The 13710-nt window shown below is 36.2% G+C and overlaps 1 pseudogene; it reads left to right on the forward strand.

Moving 5' to 3' along the window:
- Positions 1 to 1798: 1798 nt before the first annotated feature.
- Positions 1799 to 10342, forward strand: LOC133750369 (keratin-associated protein 13-1-like; annotated as a pseudogene).
- Positions 10343 to 13710: the final 3368 nt, after the last annotated feature.

Consider the following 13710-nt stretch of genomic DNA (forward strand, 5'->3'; position numbering starts at 1 on the left):
AATAATCAGCATCCAGCATCCAGGCCACATTTAGAAGAGTGTTAAGTCAGAAGCAATATGGTCAGGATGGAACAGACTAAGGAACTGAAATTTGTGAGAGGTTCATTTAAAAAATGAACATAATGAAGATAGATTTCAAATGAGGCTTTCCAAATTATTATTATTTTTTTTGGACAGGCAGAGTGGATAGTGAGAGAGAGAGACAGAGAGAAAGGTCTTCCTTTTAGCCGTTGGTTCACCCTCCAATGGCCGCCGCGGTAGGCGCGCTGCGACCGGCGCACCGCGCTGATCCGATGGCAGGAGCCAGGTGCTTCTCCTGGTCTCCCATGGGGTGCAGGGCCCAAGGACCTGGACCATCCTCCACTGCACTCCCTGGCCACAGCAGAGAGCTGGCCTGGAAGAGGGGCAACCGGGACAGAATCCGGCGCCCTGACCGGGACTAGAACCTGGTGTGCCGGCGCCGCAAGGCAGAGGATTAGCCTAGTGAGCCATGGCGCTGGCCCCCAAATTATTAATCACATAAATGTACTTACAAGTCTAAGTACAAATATGAGGTGCTATGTTAGAGAACTAGGTTTATGGATACACAAAGTGAAAAGAATAAGGAGTTCCTCTTAAGGCTTATGTAGAAGAAAGGATGGGATGAGGTCTAGAAATACAGAAATCTTCATTCCAATCCCAAATCTCACTGCTTTCTGGCTATGTGGCAGAGTTTCTTTGTAGGATGCAGTAGTATTCTATTAATATCACTTCTTCCTTCATGTCTTCAGCCTGCTAGGAAGCATTGATGTGGAATCTCTGGAGGCATCTTCAGACTGAAATAGCTTCAAAAAGATAACATGCAGTAATGAAAGTATTTTAAGAAGATTTCCTGGTTCATTTTATCTATCAACATTATATTTCACTTTTGTAGAATTTTATAAGCATGTGTATACATGTGAATGGATTTTTAAAAAATTGCATCCAAAGAAATATTTTAACTTGATTTTTTATTACTCTTTTGAAGTAGGCATGTATATTCATGTTTGTATCCATAAAAACTAGAGTTAAATGTGTTGGAATTCCTAGAGAAATGTTTTCTTATATATTTAATAAAATTATGGCTTTCTATCTTTAGCATTAAGTGAAATATATGACAAATTGTATTTGTTAAGATGTATTTATTTACTTTGAAAGAGATACAGTGTCAGAGAAGAGGAGACAGAGGGGACAATTTTTTCTTTTTTTTAAACAATTGCAGTTATATCTACATTTAGAGTAGTATTTAAAGTTCCAAAAAGAAATGTTTGGATTTGTAATTTTTTAAAAAGTTAATATTTGTATTAAAATGTTTCTGGAGTTTAAGAAAGTATGAAGCAACCGATGCTAATACTAAGTATCATGGACTTCAGGCTGTCTCTGAAGTAAAGTAACTACAATGCTGTGCCCCTAACAATGGAGGAAAACTAGTGAAAACGCTCTGTACCTGCAGTAATACACGGGGTTCTAATGCAAATTTGGAGAATTTGACTAAATAATAGTATCTGGCTAGTGTGTGTGTGTATCTGTGTGGGTGTGTGTGTTGCTCTACCATCTATAAAATGATTAAAAGAAGTCATAATTAAGCTACTACTGCAACATCAAAGCTGACCACCTTTCTCTTTTTTATCCCTATTGTGAATTTATTTAATTTTAAAAGTTTACAGGGGGTACTGGAGGCCTAAGATCATATAAATAAGCTAGAAAGAGCATAAAGTAGAAAACAAAGAAGAGGGGCTAGAAAGGTGTTCATGAGAAGATTAGAGAGCATTTCGTCAACATGGAGAATGACCAGGGAATAGCATGTGAGGTATGGAGGTATTTTTTAGCTCCTAAGGGAAAACGCCAGCAAGAAGCTTGTATGTTATGTAGACCCTACTATGTACTATGTAGTTTATCCAAGTTTTTTTCTAAATTAATTTATATAAAGAGAAGAGATTTCATGCACTAAATAAGCACAGTTCCAAAAGTCAGCTATGCTGCCATTACTAGCCCCTCCCTTCCCCTCATCCCCTATATTTTCCTCTCTTTATTTCATTAGTTTTTGTAGACATAATTTTAATCCATTTTATATTTACAGGGTTAATTCACCACTAACCATAATATTCAACAAGTAAAAATGAGGAATAACACAGCTCCACAGGAGTATAAACAAGGGCTAAAAAATCATATCACAAAATGTTTGGTTCATTCCTACACATTTTTTGTATTCTATATTGACTGCCACATATCAGAGTAAACATATGATTTTTGTCTTTTTGAGGCTGGGTCATTTCACTAAGTATAATCATTCCCAGTTGCATTCATTTTGTTCCAAAGACAGTATTTCATTTTTTATGGCTGAGTAGTATTCCACAATGTACTTATACCACATTTTATTTATTCAGTTATCAGTTGATGGAAATCTGGGTTGATTCCATATCTTGGGTGTTGTGAGTTGAGCTGCAATAATTATGAGGATACATACAACTCTTTCATATCCTGATTTCATTTCCTTTGGGTAGCTTGCCAGAAGTAAAAACCTGGGTCATATGGTAATGCTATTTTCAGATTTCTGAGGAATCTCCATACTGTCTTCCATAATGATTGTACTAGTTTATATTTCCACCAACAGTGTATTAGTGGGCCTTTCCCCCTACATCCTCATCAACATTTATTGTTTTTTTTTAATTATTTTTGGATGAAATGAATTCTAATTGGGGTGAGGTGGAAAATCATTTTTTTTGTGTGTGTTTTCCTAATGGCTAATGAACCTGACCATGTGTCTGTTTATCATTTAAATATCATCTTTTGAAAAATACCTGTTCAAATACTCTGCCCATTTTTTAGATTGTTTGTTCTTGTTGTTGAGTTTCTTGAGCTCTTTATAGATTCTGGATATTAATCCTTTATCAGTTAAATAGTTTGTAAATATTTTCTCTCATTCTGTCAGTTGGATCATCATTTTATTGAGTGTCTCCTTTGGAGTGCAGAAGCTTATTAACTTGATAAGATCTCATTTATTTACCTGTGCTTATGGGGTCTTTTCCAAGAAGTCTTTGCCTATGCCAATGTCTTGCACAGTTTTTCCATTGTTCTAGTAATTTAATGGTATATGTCATAGACTTAGATTTTTAATCCATTTTGAGTTGATTTTTCTGTAAGGTGTAAGGTAAGGTCCTGTTTCATACTTCTGCACTCATAGATCCAGTTTTCCCATCACCATTTGTTGAATAGACTGTCCTTTCTCCAGGGATTGATTTTAGCTCTTTTGTCGAAGATAAATTGGTTGTAGATGTGTGGATTGATTTCTGGAGTTTCTATTATGTTCCATTGGTCTATATACCTGCTTTTGTACCAGTACAAGACTGTTTTGATTATAACTACCATATATAATGTATTGAACTATAGTATTGGGATGCCTCTGGCTTTGTTTTTGTTGTTTAAGATTATTTTAACTATTTGGGGTCTCTTGTATTTCTATATGAATTTTACCATCTTTTTTTCTAGATGTAAGAAGAATGCCATTGGTATTTTGATTAGGACCATACTGAATCTGTAAATTGCTTTTGATAGTAAGTACATTTTGATGATATTAATTCTGCCAATGCAAGAAAAGAGAAGATTTTCCCATTTTTAGCATCTTCTTTTGTTTCTTTCTTTAATGTTTTATAATTTTCATTTTAGAGATCTTTTACATCATAGGTATATTTATTCCAAGATATTCAATACCCTTGGTATACACAAATAATGCCATGGCTGATAAAGAACTTGAAAGATCAATCATATCCTGTTCTTTTCTGTAATGGGAAGATAACAAAAATATATATTCACACTCCAGAGTTATAAAATTTGTTGAGAAAGTGCTTTTAGCAAATCCCTACTTTCAGTCTTTAAACCAACTTTGTAGGTGGCTCATTATTCAACACCCTGATTAACTAGTTAGGATTAATGTAATTATATTTAATTATGACAAAGTATTATATTCCCTTAACATTTCTTTAGAATTTTAAAAGAAAAAGACAACTATTTTCTTTTTTAAATTTTTAATTTATTTTTTAGTTTATTTATTTATTTTTTTTATTTTTTTATTCAGTAAATATAAATTTCTAAAGCACAGTTTATGGATTACAATGGCTTTCCACCCCCAAAATTTTCCTCCCACTCACACCCCTCCCAACTCCCACTCCCTCTCCATTTCCATTCTCATCAAGATTCATTTTCAATTATCTTTATATACAGAAGATCGACTTAGTATATATTAAGTAAAGATTCCATCTGTTTGCACCCACACAGAAACACAAAGTGTAAAATACTGTTTCAGTACTAGTTATAGCATTACTTCACATTGAAGAGCACATTAAGGACAGATCCCACATGGGATGTAAGTACACAGTGACTCCTGTTGCTGACTTAACAATTTGACACTCTTGTTTATGGCGTCAGTAATCTCCTAGGCTCTAGTCATGAGTTGCCAAGGCTATGGAAGCCTTTTGAGTTCACCGATTTAGATCTTATTCTGACAGGGTCATAGTCAAAGTGGAAGTTTTCTCCTCCCTTCAGAGAAAGGTACCTCCTTCTTTGATGGCCCTGTTCTTTCCAGTGGGATCTCACTCACAGAGATCTTTCATTTAGGTCTTCTTTTATTTTTTTTCCCCCCAGGGTGTCTTGGCTTTACATGCCTACAATACTCTCATGGGCTCTTCAGCCAGATCTGAATGCCTTAAGGGCTGATTCTAAGGCCAGAGTGCTATTTAGGAAATCTGCCATTCTATGAGTCTGCTGTGTATCCCGCTTCCCATGATGCATTGTTCTCTCCCTTTTTGATTCTATCAGTTAGTATTAGCAGACACTAGTCTTGTTTATGTGAACCCTTTGACTCTTAGACTTATCAATGTGATCAATTGTGAACTGAAATTGATCACTTGTTCTAGTGAGATGGCATTGGTATATGCCACCTTGATGGGATTGTATTGGAATCCCCTGGCACGTTTCTAACTCCACCATTTGGGGCAAGTCCGATTGAGCATGTCCCAAATTGTACATCTCCTCCCTCTCTCTTTCACACTCTTATATTTAACAGGGATCACTTTTCAGTTAAAATTTAAACACCTAAGAATAATTGTGTGTTAATTACAGAGTTCAACCAATAGTACTACAACAAAACAAAACAAAACAAAAAAAAATACTAAAAGGGATAAAGTATTACATTGTACGTCAACAGTCTGGACAAGAGCTGATCAAGTCACTGTTTCTCATAGTGTCCATTTCACTTCAACAGGTTTCCCCTTTGGTGCTCAGTTAGTTGTAGCTGATCAGGGAGAACATATGATATTTATTCCTTTGGGACTGGCTTTATGATGAAAATTACAAAACCTTAAAGAAAGAAATAGAAGAGGATACCAAAAATGGAAAAATCTTCCATGCTTATGGATTGGAAGAATCAACATCATCAAAATGTCCATTCTCCCAAAAGCAATTTATAGATTCAATGCAATACCAATCAAAATACTGAAGACATTCTTTTCAGATCTGGAAAAAAATGATGCTGAAATTCATATGGAGACATAGGAGACCTCGAATAGCTAAAGCAATCTTGTACAACAAAAACAAAGCTGGAGGCATCACAATATCAGATTACAGGACATACTACAGGGCAGTTGTTATCAAAACAGCATGATACTGGTACAGAAACAGATGGATAGACCAATGGAACAGAATAGAAACACCAGAAATCAATCCAAACATCTACAGCCAACTTATGTTTGATCAAGGATCTAAAACCAATCCCTGGAGTAAAGACAGTCTATTCAATAAATGGTGCTGGGAAAACTGGATTTCCACGTGCAGAAGCATGAAGCAAGACCCCTACCTTTCACCTTACAAAAAATTCACTCTACATGGATTAAAGACATCTACGAACTGACACCATCAAATTATTAGAGAGCATTGGAGAAACCCTGCAAGACATAGGTACCGGCAAAGACTTCCTAGAAAAGACCCTGTAGGTGCAGGCAGTCAAAGCCAAAATTAACTATTGGGATTGCATCAAATTGAGAAGTTTCTGTACTGCAAAAGAAACAGTCAGAAGAGTGAAGAGGCAACCAACAGAATGGGAAAAAATATTTGCAAACTACGCAACAGTTTGATAACCAGAATCTACAAAGAAGTCAAGAAACTCCACAACATCAAAACAAACAATCCACTTAAGAAATGGGCCAAGGATCTCAATAGATATTTTTCAAAAGAGGAAATCCAAATGGCCAACAGACACATGAAAAAATGTTCAAGATCACTAGCCATCAGGGAAATGCAAATCAAAACCACAATGAGGTTTCACCTCACCCTGGTTAGAATGGCTCACATTCAGAAATCCACCAACAATAGATGCTGGAGAGGATGTGGGGAAAAAGGGACACTAACCCACTGTTGGTGGGAATGCAAACTGGTTAAGCCACTATGGAAGTCAGTCTGGAGATTCCTCAGAAACCTGTATATAACCCTACCATACAACCCAGCCATCCCACTCCTTGGAATTTACCCAAAAGAAATGAAATTGGCAAACAAAAAAGCTGTCTGCACATTAATGTTTATTGCAGCTCAATTCACAATAGCTAAGACCTGGAACCAACCCAAATGCCCATCAACAGTAAACTGGATAAAGAAATTATGGCACAACTATTTTCATGTTCATACAAACATGTAGGTGTGTATGTATGTGTGTGTATACTGTCACTGACCCCCTGGAACTTTTGTGCACTTCACTTTTCTATGCATATGATTTCCATGTATATTGTAACTTTATCCATCCCAAATGACCCATATCAAAATACAACCCTTTAAATTTCTCCACTCTGTGTTTGTGCACACAGGCTTGTTCAAATGAACTAGCTTATAAGATACAGTAGAGGTTATTGTCCTTGAAGAGTTGAAGGGTAGTTGAGGTGAATACCTGTCAGATATGAGGAGTTTGATTTAGTGCTTAGAGTATGAATAGGAATTGAGGTAATGGGGGGAAAGAAAACTGAGCAGTTCATTTAATAAAACCTTCAGCAAAAACAATGGATAGAGTATTGCACAGTGCGAGATAAGCAAACACTATAGGATATTAGAGAAAACAACCATTTATGAAGCAAGTTGAAAATATCAAATCACATAAATAGCTTTTTGCTTTCCAATTTCTAAAATATGCTTCAAGGCAGAACTTAGATATGAAAATAAGTATGAAAAAAGGCAGCTCTAATTCCAGAACATTTTTTTTCAACCTTGAGGGCTTGTTTTTTAAAACTGATAAGGATAATTTCACTACTTAATAAGAGGGTAATTTTTATGCTGCTTTGTCTTTCTGGAAGGATGAGAAAAAGAGAAGCTCAGCAGGGAATGAAATGAATCTCCCTCTAAGGTGTCAAATTTCTCACTCCCAACTGAGTTGGCAAAGGTTAGCACACTATTAAAATTCAAGTTTCTGATAATGTGTTTCATTGGTAGTCAATGAATTGAAGGTTTTTGGTAACTATTCCCAGTGATAGCCAGACTGCTTGCCAAAAAAATTATCTACTTCATGCAAAAAAAAAAGAGAATTCTATAACTTCATGATATATAAAACGTAAGTTGTTTTGAGATGACTAGCTAAATGAGAAGACAAAAGACAGCTTGTAACAAGCATCTCCATGGTAACTTTGCATACTAAAAAAAAAACTCTTAGAAAGTAATTATTTTTCAAAGATTTATTTATTTACTTGAAAGACAGAGCTAGAGAGAAAGGGAGAGACAGAGAGAGAGAGAAAGAAAGATCTTCCATCCATTGATTCACTCTGCAAATGGTTACAATGGTTGGAGTAGTTCTCCTAAATGGAGACATGGGCCATCCCAGGTATCTGGGCCATCCTCTGTTACTCTCCCAGGTGGATCAGCAGGAAGATAGATCGAGAAGTATAACAACCAGAACCCAAACCAGTGCCCATATGGGATGTTGGCTCTCAGGCTATAGCTTTATCTGCTAAGCTTTAATACCGCCCCCCTTAGAAATTAAGAAGCTGTTACTTCAGTGGCAATATTTGGGAACTTCACAAAAGGATTAAGATACTCAAGTAGAGATTCTAGATAGTTATTGTACTAATGAACATTGCTCTTCAATCATCTATGTCATGACTCAATAAACTTTTCTTTTGAAAGACACCTAGTAAAGATTTGAGTCTTTATAGTCAATACACATCTCTTATCACAACTTCTCAGCTCTGATAATTTTAAACAAGTCATAGATAACACAAAACAAAAAAAAATAAGTGTGACTATATGAAGGTGAAAATTTATGTATAGAGACTTAAAAATATTAGGTAGATATATCAGAAAAAGTGAAAATATTGTCAGTTCAGAATTCTATTTTTGTTGCTTAGTACTCAGTTCTTCAAATGATCTGGAATCAGACATGATGAGCTTCTCATGTTATCACTACAAGGCTGTGGTTACTGCTAGCATTGGAGACACACAACTGGGTTATGAGATTGGTGCCCTGAGTATGCAAAGCCCCTGTTATCTGGAGGTTCAATATTCTCTCAACTTCACAGTCCCTTGCCTAAATTTTGGGAGAATCCTTATCTCATAAGAGTGTGACAAAGTATAAATCATATAGCACTGTTAACATTTTGCACATAGTAAACACTTAGTAAAAGGAATATAAATAGTAGGGGAGGTGCATAGCAATGACTGTTACAAATACATTTCTGGTAAGAATTTACATAGTTATATTTTGGCACTGTAGCACAGTGGGATAAGCCATGGTCTGCAGTGTCAGTTCAGTCCCAGCTGCACCTCTTTTCCACCTGGGAGAGCAACAGAGGATGACCTATGTCCTTGGAACGGTCTTGGTCTCCAGTTCAGAGACCCAGAAGAAGCTCCTGGCTCCTGGCTTTGGACCAGCCCAGTTCCAGTCTTTGTGATCATTTGAGGGAGTGAACCAGAGGTTAGAAGATTCTGTCTCTCTGTCTCTGTCTCTCTCTGTCTCTCTGTCTCTCTCTCTCTCTCTTACACTCTCCCTCTCTCTCCCTCTCTTATCTTCTCCCCCTCTCCCTTTCTCCCTCCCCCCCCCCTCATTCCTCTCTCCCTCTCCAGGAATCATGAGCGTTTGCTTTCAGAAATATTGATCATGATGAATATAGTGTCCTCTTCTCTTTCTGATTATCTTAACTATGGCTACTTTGAGCATGACTATGAAAAAATCTGTTTTTTTTTAAAGATTTGCTTATTTATTTGAAAGAGCTACAGAGTGAGAGAAACTTTCAAATAATTTTTTTAAAAAAAGCAAATTTTCATAGTCATGCTCAAAATAGCCATATTTAAACTATTATACTCATCTTGACCAATATTTCTTAAAGCAAACACATCTGATTACTGGAGAAGGAGAGAGGAAGAAGGAGAGAAGGAGCAAGGGAGAGGAGGAGACAAGAGGGAGGAGGGGAGAGAGGGAGAGAAAGTGATTTCTATAAACAAGAATGATAAAATTGCAATTAAGAAAAGATGAACATGTTCAGTCAATTTATAGCTTAGGTTTACTGGTAATTTCAGGCAAAGACTCACACAATAATGGGCAAAGTTTCTGACACTGCATCACACCGAGCAGACAGAGGGTATATAACTGTGAGTGGGAGCAGGCAGAGACATCAGAGTATCTTCTTGCTGTCACTCAGCTGATACCACATCTCCTGTCAACAAGCCCTACAACTTCTGCTCTGGAAACGTCTGCTGCTCATTTGGCTGCTTGCATCCTCCAGGATCCTCCTGTGTCTCTTCCAACCCCAGCAGCCTGGTACACAGCACTAACCTTTGTTTTTCCAGCATCTGTCAGCTGGGATCCTCTCTCTCTACGGTGGCTGTCAGGAGAACTGTTGTGAGCCCATGAGCTGCCAAACCTCCTATGTGGTATCCAGTCCTTCCCAACATGTCCTTCTACCACTCCAGGACCTCCAACATCTGCAGTCCCTGCCAGCTGACTTATGTTGGATCTCTGTGTTGTGTGTCCATCAGGTGCTACTTCCTGGGCAATGGATCTAGAAATTCCTATTCCCTTGGTTGTGGATTAAGGAATCTCCTTTTTTCTGTCTGAGCATCCAGTGGCCTCAGATCTTTGGATTACTGTACCTGAGACTTTCCTTACCTTGGCCATGGATCCAGATTCTGCTTCCCAATTTATTTTCCTTATAGGACCTGCCAGTCTTCTTGTTACAATCAACGAATGGAACTAGCATCTGCAAATACTTTGTTACATGCCCCAGACCTAGGCTTACTTATCTCCTTCAACATCAGTCTCAGCTATCAACTGACTAGACTGTGCATTCTCCTACCTTGAAGAGTGATAACTACAAAATAAAGTCCTATTAGTATTCAGTTTTTCCCCTAGAATTCCTATATCTTTTTTTCAGTTGTGCTCTCCTCTTATTTCTCTAGTTAAAGACAGAGCCAGAGGTGATTTTTTGTCTTTAACTAAACTTCTTGAATTTAATATCAGATCACAAGTTATACTGTTAATTTTCTTTTTAAGATACCTGTTGTGTATCTAAATTTACTATTTTTTCCTAAAAAATGAAATAGTTCAATTGGGGAATATTAGTTCCCTTAAAGGACTTTACAGAACTCACAGAGTTACCCTTTATTTTTCTACCCACAGACAGTCCAGCCCAGTGGGAGCACGTAATAGTGGTTAAGCTATTACTAATGGGTCTAGTCCAAAAAGAAAAGCTTCCTGATGCTTCAGTGAGTACTTGGCTGTTTTTGATAAGCAAATCGTCAAAATGCTTTTTTTTGTAAAACTTCTTCTCAGACTCCAGTAATAAGCCACAGTAGAATTCTGAGGCCGTGTATTGAACTAATTGCTGAAACTGATATAATAAAATAATTTAGGAATAGTTGAAATTTTATATACATGCATTCTATTATGGTGCAAGGAATATAATTCCTAAGAGTAATTTCTTATATTGGTGCCTAACTCAATCCTCTTGTTTTATCACTAGAAGGTCGTCTGTTTTAACAATAGAAGTCACCCAGGAATGGAAAGATGGCAGGATGGTGGGTAGTCAGATGCACTGAGAGGTGGTATTTTACTTCTTGAAATCCTGGGCTTGGGTTTGAATGTAATAACTAGCTATAGCTATATCAGTGCATTCTCTTGTTGAAGGCAAACCTTTACATTCTCAAATACATAAGTGGGAATAATGTATATAAGATGTGAGTTGTTCTGCCAGCTGTTCGCTCTTCTTTTCCTCCTACAGAAATTAGATTTTGCTTCTGCTTCTCTCTTCATTTACAGACTGTCTATCCCTTGAATGAACATGACTGTGTCCAAGGTTTTGGGGCTGAATCTGGCAAGGTTATGGCATCTTGACTCCTATTGAAAATCTGGATTCAGGAAAGAGCATGTAGTCTGACTTAGGCCAACAAGAAACAAATAAAAGTATTGAGAGATGCTTCTGGCAAAGTCCTTCTTGTAGAGTTTCTTGAAGCAATGCTGTCTACCTCTGGATTTTGTTGTATGTAGAAGTTGCATCTCTCTTACTATGGCCTGAAAATAAAACCATTCCATAAAAGAGGCAAAAACCAGAAGAAATGTAGAACAGACAAAGGACCATCTCATTTCTGGACTTTGTTTCATATAAGCAATAAAGTGCCTTGTTGGTTAAGCCATTTTGAGTTTCAACTTCTGTTACTTGTGCCTAAATTATTACTGAATAAAGTACTCATTTAAAATGTTAAACAATCACCCTTGCCAATGGAGGCTTTTTAATACAATCTTTTTAATTTTTCTTTAAATTTTTGATTCTTTTGATTGCTTCTTCTTATTTCTTAACATACAGAGAAATATATTTCATAAATTTCATAGATAAGATACCAAGAATACAAATATTTGTATTTGATATTTTCCTCCCTCCTTCTTCCTTCCTTGCTTTCCTTTCTTTTTCTTTTAATTTTTTGCAATAGCATACTTTCAATTTTCTCAATGTTCCTCTAAACAAAGATCTAACAAAGATCTCTAAACAAAGATTTAACAAAGACCACCGTTCCACAAGGATAGAGACAGGGATTACAGACAACATTCAAATCACACGATATTAACTTAGTTCGATATACACTAATTTTTTGGTATGTGTGCTCTATATATTAGCTGCAACCAATCAGATATAATATATGATATTTGTCTTTTGATGTCTGCCTTATTTCACTAAGCATAATGGTCTAATCTTAGAGACCATTTACAACCCACTTCTGCCCTCTCTCCAGCCCCTTTCCACCCTTCCCAAACCCACACTTTTATCAATATATACTCCATTGATGATACTGAAGTGCATTTCCTTGAGCATGTTGTGCGGTGCTGAGTTCATATATTGTCAAGGACTTGGGAAGGAATGTCGTATCTCTCTTATCCGAAAAACCATTTGAAACACTATTTTCTCATCTCTTTTAAGTAGACACCGCAATCAATAAAATTGATTATTCCCTATGCAATGCTATCATTACATGTACTTACATCTTTAAATTACTATTTTAATATATTAATAAAAGCATTATAAGTGTCATCAATACTGTTTTGCTTTTCTGTTTAGTCTTATTGTACTCTTCAATGGACAAAAAAGAATCTTGTCTAACAATCTTCCAAATAATACATACTAAATAAAAGTTAGTTACAATAAAAAATAAACAAGATAGAGCTATGATACCGGTCTCCAAAGAATGTCAATGGCATTAAATACACATTCGTTTTTACAAGTTGCAATTTCTTTAGTAAGTTAGCTGTCACTTACCTCTGATCATTATTATCATAAAAATAATGCAGCATGATCTCAGTGGGACATTATCACAACTATACTGCACATAAATGTAAGATAACTGAAAAAATTCATATGTCTGGACCATACAAAAGCAGAAAAATAGCTTCACTCAAATCTAAGCTCTGAGACAGGTGCAAGTAGGCACAAGTCCATCTGGGAAAAGGACCAAAGACAAGTCTACATAATTACTGTAACAAACCATGACACTTTCACATCCAAGACATAATGGATCAAGGGAATAGAAAATTTGCATTGTAGTTCTGAAATCATCAAGACAGCATACATAGTTCATTCTTATTTTCCAATTATTCATCTTGAAGCAGTTGCATAATTTTTTAAGTTTTCTTTTTCTTTTCTTCCTTCTTGTTTTGGTCAGTTGATCCAAAATCTTAATATTTGAGTTATAAATGAGTAAGTATTTTTCCAAAAAACAAAAGTAATTAGAGATGGTCACAAATCACATTCTAATAAGACACCATTTCCATTTTCCTCATAATGGTGATTATTATGGTTATAGTGTCATAATTTTAAAGTGTTCTGTAGCCTAAAATATTTTCTGTATGCATTACAATGTATAAGAAGGGTTCTATGCTATCCAAGATATTTCATAGAAGTTTATTTCCACCAATGTTCACTTCCCTCCTCCAACTCTTTTCAAGTAGACCAATATGTTTTTGGCCAGAGAAAAGTTTTTATTTGTTCTCAGGACTTCTCTCAAATACAGTAATGTTATTCATTATACAGTGGTGGGTTTCTACCAGCATACATAGAAACTGTTAAACTGCCTGCTTCAGTCTTTGCTTTGTCTTGTTAAGATCTCATAAGTAATCTTAATAAAGATTACTTATCTTTACATGAAAGTAAAAATTTCATTGAGTAGGGAGAGCTGGCCAGA

The sequence above is a fragment of the Lepus europaeus genome, chromosome 2 (genome assembly GCF_033115175.1).
Source record: "Lepus europaeus isolate LE1 chromosome 2, mLepTim1.pri, whole genome shotgun sequence".
Lineage (NCBI taxonomy): Eukaryota > Metazoa > Chordata > Mammalia > Lagomorpha > Leporidae > Lepus > Lepus europaeus.